Source organism: Carlito syrichta, unplaced genomic scaffold (assembly GCF_000164805.1).
Source record: "Carlito syrichta isolate Samal-C Ts95f unplaced genomic scaffold, Tarsius_syrichta-2.0.1 Scaffold304700, whole genome shotgun sequence".
In the NCBI taxonomy this organism is placed as follows: domain Eukaryota; kingdom Metazoa; phylum Chordata; class Mammalia; order Primates; family Tarsiidae; genus Carlito; species Carlito syrichta.
Window position 1 is genome coordinate 113,727 of NW_007248796.1, and position 6,561 is coordinate 120,287.

General features: G+C 42.5%; 1 protein-coding gene across 2 annotated transcripts in view; it reads left to right on the forward strand.

The window, feature by feature from the left end:
* Nucleotides 1-5,625: 5,625 nt before the first annotated feature.
* Nucleotides 5,626-6,561, forward strand: part of GIN1 (gypsy retrotransposon integrase 1) — a 34,629-nt gene continuing 33,693 nt past the window's right edge. For both annotated transcript variants that reach the window (XM_008060680.1, XM_021713719.1), the window contains exon 1: nt 5,626-5,700. The gene's annotated coding sequence lies outside the window, so the exon portion shown is untranslated. The remainder of the gene's footprint in view (nt 5,701-6,561) is intronic.

Consider the following 6,561-nt stretch of genomic DNA (forward strand, 5'->3'; position numbering starts at 1 on the left):
TGGCCGTTCCCGGCCACCACAACCTCGCCTGTTGGGCTCCGGCGATCCTTCCGCTCAGCCTTCCAAGTAGCTGGAATTACAGGCATGCGCTACCACGCCCGGCTGATTTTTTGATTTACTGTAGAGATGAGGTCTCGCTGCCCAGGCGGGTCTCGAACCCGCGGGCTCAGGCAATCCACTCACCTCAGCCTCCCAAAGGCGCGGGATTACAGGCTGAGCCACCGAGCCCGGCTCCGATTTCCTTAAATGTGATTGGATTGCATTTAAGAAAATAGGATGAGAGGGGCAGAGACAGGTAATAAAGACAATTCTTTTGAAAGGTTTGGTTATAAAGATGGGCAGAGGAATTGGGCCTCAGAAGTACGTAAGGTGAAGGAAGGCTTTTTTCCCTCCATTATTCCATTTTAATATATGAAAGATACTTACAGACATTATAAAAGAGCTAAACAGGCAAGTGGTTAAGAGTGTGAATTCAGCTAAAAATATCTGAGGTTGAATCTTGACCCCAATAGTTGTATCACCTCGAATAGATTCAACTCCCAGGGCTTCAATTTCATCATCTGTATATTGCACCTATCCCACAGCTTGTTGTAAGAATTAGATATTAGAAAGTGCTTATATAGCCCAAGGTCTAGGCCATACTCCATACCAATTAAATCAAAATGTTTGAGAGTAGAGCACAGGTATTTTTAAGGTTTCCCAGGTGATTCCAATGTGTAGTCAAGTTTGACAACCAGTGTTTACTATCCCCCTCATAAGAAGGAGGAGACAGTAAACAATGGAAGCATATGGTAAACAACACATACGTGTTCACTATTGTTATGACAGTATGCTATTATTATGGGAGAGCTCATGATCTCCTATAATAAAAAGGAGATAAAATGAATGAAGTCGAATCTCGGTCCTCCTGCTATTTGGTACATCTCAAGTACCCAATAAATACTCCTCTACAAAACTTTATTTAAAAGTTTTCAAGACTTTTCAGAATCATTTGTTTTGGTCTTTGGCCACCTATAACCTTGTCATTAGTTAACAGTTTGAGTTATGCATATCTCTTCAAAACCACAAGGGAATTAATATTTATTAAACACTGCTACCAAGTACTTAATTTGTAAACTCAGAGCACTCCCAACATAAAGCCTCATCACAAATGAGATACAAGTATGCCAAGAAATTCATTGCCTCAGCCTTTAAGGCAGATGTTACCCCTGACCAACTGCTTCCAGTAGCAAATTCTTCAGTTTCCATAGGATACTATACAAATACTACCATTTTCTATGTATGCCTTAACAAGAAGAAAAGCTAGGAAGCATTTAGTTTCTATTTTGTGATTTAACAATCTCACAGCCATCCTGGGATTAAAAATATTTTCCTCATTTTATAAATTCTTGAAGTACACAGATATATGTCTACTATATCACTATAAATAAATATCCAAGGCTCAGAAAGTTCAGGTAATTTGATCATGATCACACAGCCAATAAGAGTAGCAAACAGAAATCAAACTCTCGTCTGTTTAAGCGAAGACCACTATGCTCACTTAAGAGCAAAAAGCAGGACTCCACAATCTTTATGACAGCATTGCAAATGTCTAATAAATTCTTAGAAAACTAAAAATATGAAATAAATCTAAATCTTTTCTCACCCTAGTGACATATATTGTGGCACAGGATGAAATTTTATAAACTTTATAGGAGTTCCAGGATATTCTAAATGGTTTATTATTTCACTTGAAACTCTGACAATTGAACCAAATACAGATTATGCACATAGCATTTCTACATTAATTAGCATTTGAGCAATGTTTAGTCATCAATTCCAAAATATGTTAACTATCTGGGCTTAAAGAGTTATCAGTGTTGAACCTTTCTTCATTTTTAAAATTCCTTCTATAGTAGTGGTACCGAAATGGACTGGTTACATCAGAATTATCTGGTATATTTGTAAAGACACAAGTTACTAGGCCTACCACAGATTTTCTTAAGCAACAAGTCTTAACTAGAGAAAACATATTTTAACAAATGGATGAGCAGCAAGGTTTGTCAATCTCTTTAGATCTGTGCAAAAGACAAATATTACTTAAACCCTATTTCTAAATATGAAATAAGAATTTCATGCTACTGAGTATCCACACTCAACACAATGGTTCTCAGACTTCAGCATGCATCAGAATCACCTGGAGTCCTTGTTAAAATACTAAACTAAAAAGTCTGAGGGGTGGGGGAGCCAATATTTTGCCTTTCTAAAAATTCCAAGGTGATGCTGATGCTGCTGGTCTTGGAATCACACTATCAGAGCAATTGCTCTCAACTTTTCAAAACTGAGTTTGAAAGTTGTTTCAGCTCTGTGTACTTAACCAACTTATTAAACCTCTCAAATAAACAACTCAATTTTGAGAGTATCTACTTAACTCCCATCTAAAGAAGCCACAGACACTCCTCTTTGCCTTAAGCTGTTGTTGGAGACCTCTTTACATTTCCAATCTTACCACACTATTTAAGACTATGGTGAACACTACCCCTCAGGATCTCTTTCACTTTCATTGGTTCTGGCCAGAAATACCTAGTCCTCAAAATAACATCTTGGATTATCCATCAATCCCACATAGTATTCAGAGGCCCCTTACCTGAACTGAAAAATCTTTCCAAGTCATCATGGTAGCCCTTCTAATAGGCTCCCTCAGGAACCCAACTATGAACTAGTAAATTCCTGCCCTCAAAATCAGAGGAAATGGGAGCTCTTGCTACTGCTGCTTAGCCTGAACACAGAAACATGTTCAGTTTTCCTGAAATGTCAAAAGCATTTTGCAGTATTCTAAATGGTGGCTCAGTTCCAAGGCACTAATAGTACATCTACATAATAGGGAATAAATGGGCTACTGTAGGATGGCAAAGGCAATCTAGCAACATAAGATTATGACCAAAAAAAAAAAGCCCATTCTGAGTTCCACACATCCTACACACTGATTTTTTTTTTCCTTCTTTAAACATTCATTCAGTACCTTTTTGTTGATCCCCTTCATTCCTTTGGCCTGGAATTCACTCTCTCCTTGGAAGTTTGTACTACCCTTCAACAACCAACCAGAAGGTCTTCGATTAATGCCTTCCTGACAACTATCATGCCTCTGCCAGGCCCCAAATACACATTAAAATCCTTTCCCATCCTCTATGTTCCAGAGCATTTTAGACCTATCTTTACAATTTTTTTCCAGCAGAGTTGGATTTTTTTCCTCCCAATTTTTTATTATGAAAAATTTCATACATTCAGAAACCTTGAAAGAACAGTTCACTAAACACTCATATAGCCCCCATTACACTCAACAATTGCCAACATTTTTGTCATATTTACTTTCTATTTATACACACCCAGTCAATTGACTGTACCATTTGAAAGTATCGACAACACTTTATCTCTAAGTACTCTAGTATGTATCTCCCTAAAATAAGGGCATCTTCCTACAGAACCACAATACCATTTCCACCTAAGAAAATTAATAATTCTATAACATCTATAACATTGTCTATATGCAATTACATAGAAACTTTTGAAGAAAAGGATCTAATCTATATAATCCCAGTAATTAAATTCGTGCATAGCACTTTTTTGGGGTGATCAGTGTTCTACTAATTTTTCAGTTTAATACTCTCATAACTACCCTGCAAGTCATATGAATTTAAAATTTAAACAGCAAGCTTTGAATGCACAGCTCTGAACTTTCTGCACATCGGTTTAACCACTGTCTTTAAATAAGTCTTTGCTGCAGTAAGTAAAATATTTTGGGTTCTGAACTACTTGGTTCTGCATTACAATGCTCCATAAAGCAAGAATCATGTCTATCTTTTGTCAGACACATATGTAGGAGCACCAATTTTTTTTTTAATCAATCAATCTTTTCAGCCACTTAAAATGTTAGTTAAGAAATTAGAACCAAGGGAGAACAATGGCAGGACTATAGTAGAATACAGATTTTGGAGTCAGAGAGACTTCTAATAGATTCAAACGTTTACTTGTGGCTAAAAAGGTTTACCAGAGCAAGTTACCTGACCTCTCTAAACCTCAATTCTACCTCTCTAAAATGAGGACAACAGTCTAATATGCCTCATGGAATTGTTGAGAAGAGTGAATAAGAAAATACGTAAAACACTCGGCACACGTAAGACTCGGTTAATGGCAACTGTCGTTATTATCTTATCCTCCTGAAATAAAAAACATTTACTTCGTTAAAGAATTTATAATGGCAAAACAAAATCCTGTCCCACTGGGGAGCGAGGATGTTAGGTGCTAAAGTCGGCCATGCTTCCTATTTCCACAGCTAAGCCTTCCTGCACGCCTCAACAAAACAACTACCACCCACAGAACTGCAAAAGTGCAAACTCCCAGGAAGTCGTCGAGATCCTCGTGAATGAGATCCAGTGGTCACCAACCTCGCCCCTTCTTCAAAGCACGCGAGGATGCAACACCCTCCAACTGATGAGATGCAGGAGTGAGCTGCAGCTCCGTTCCCACTCGGGAAACTGCAACGCACCAGGCTTTTGTTCTTTTAAACGTGGGTGTGGGCCCGGGCGCTATGGTTCACGCCTGTAATCCCAGCACTTTGGGAGGCCAAGGCAGGAGGATCGCTTGAGTCCAGGAGTTCCGAGACCAGCCTGGCCAACACAACGAGACCCCCGTCTCTACTAAAATATTAGCCCTAGGGCGTGGTGGCGCGCCGCTTGCAGCGCCAGCAACTCGGGGGGCTGAGGCGGAAGGATCGTCCGAGGCCAGGAGGTTGAGCCAGGGGTGAGCCAGAATGGTGTCACTGCACTTCAGCCTGGGCAACACAGTGACACTCGTACTCAAAAATAAATAAAAGTGGGCGTGGAGGAGACAAAGAGTGGAATAAAAACTAAGGAATGAAAATAAAAAGAGCCACCTCTACCCACAGCAGTGCCCACACTCGAGGCTGCCCACTTTGGTGGAGCGAGAAGCAGCGTGGGGTGGAAGCCCGGCAGAACCCTGCGAACTGAGCTGCAATTTCTGCAATTGAGCTGCGTCGCAAACACCACAAATGAAAAGGGGAAGCCACGAGGGTTGGAGGAGGAGAAATCCAGATGCGAAAGGACTCTCAGAGCTGCACTGTCCGTCCTGCACGCTGTCCTGGGCTCCGGCTCATGCTCTCGGAGGAGCACGTGCCTCGGGTCCGCAGAGCAGAGACAAAGCAAGTGCCCAGCAGCGGCCGCAGCCCTCGGCCGGCAAGGCTCCGCACGTCGGGGTCTCCTTCTCGGGGCCCTCACCTGCCACGACTGCGGTTGTCACGCGAGCTGTGGGAGACGGCCGAGCCCGTTCAGGTGTAGCTTTTCCCCTTTTAGTCCCCGGGCAGGCTGAGGCGCTTCGTTGAGAGACCTCAGTGCTAGAAGCGGATGGGAGTTTCTCCCTTCAGCAGCAGCTCAAGGGCCACACAGAGATACCTCAGGCACGGCTACACCTCACGGAACTCCGCCACGCCTCTTCCCCGCCCTCCTAGGGTCTCACACGAAAATTTCACCGGACGGAACGACTTCCGGCAGAAGCCAAACGACCCACTCTGATTTTTTCTGACTGAGGTTCCGCAGCTTTCATAAAGACCGTTCTCTTAACGACACGGGTAGTTCCGCTTCCGGCAGCACCAGATAAGTCGCGAGAGGAAGCTTAAGTCCTGTCGTTTGAATTAGGGCCACTTCGGTGAGTGGTCGTCGTGGTGTGCTTTGTCATACCTCCTGTGTTTTAAAGTGAGGCGTAACCTGACAATACTTTCAAACCCATTCGCCTCGACTGGCCCAAGGAAGGGTTTAGTTGATTCCGTGGAGAAGTTTGCGCAGGCGCCCTTGCTGCGGGAGGGCCTTGGGCGTTGCGACGTCCTGGGCGAGCTGAGCTGAAAAGGCTGGTGCTGTTGTCGGGCCTGGGGAGGTGCTTGCTCGGTGAAACCGAGTCTTAATTTCGCATTTTCCTGCTTATGATGCTAAGTTTCGCTGGATCTTGCCCTTAAGACTCAGTTCACGAGCCGCTGAAACGCTTGGGAAATGCTTCCTCTGAAAGTAGCGTTTGAAGCTCCGAGCACTGGAGTCCATTCAGAAGTCAAGTGCGGCGCTTGGCTGACGTTAAAGAATACTCCCGGTTACTTCATCCTGGCTGTCACTCAATCTGAAATTTTGTCCCAAATTCAAATCGGTGGCAAGGCTCAAGAGGGGATCTAACCACGTAGTTTTAAGGAAAAAATTTGCACTTTAATCTCTGTGGGTTTTCCTCAAATGGATATTTCTGAGCCAAAGTAGATACTTTTAAAAATAGAAACTTGTCCCATGTGTCTGCATATGAGATGAAGGCTTTCTGTTGTTGTTAAGCGAACTTGTACGCTGAAGAGAAGCAGATTGTAGAGAAATAACTGGTGTATTTACGTTTTCCAGTCCATGTATAAAAATTGTGCGCTTCTATTTTTCAGAGATTAAAATAGAATAATTCAGAAATGTGTTTATTGAAATATTACACAACTTGGCGAGACCTCATCTCTACAATAAATCAAAAATTAGCCGGGCGTGGTAGCGC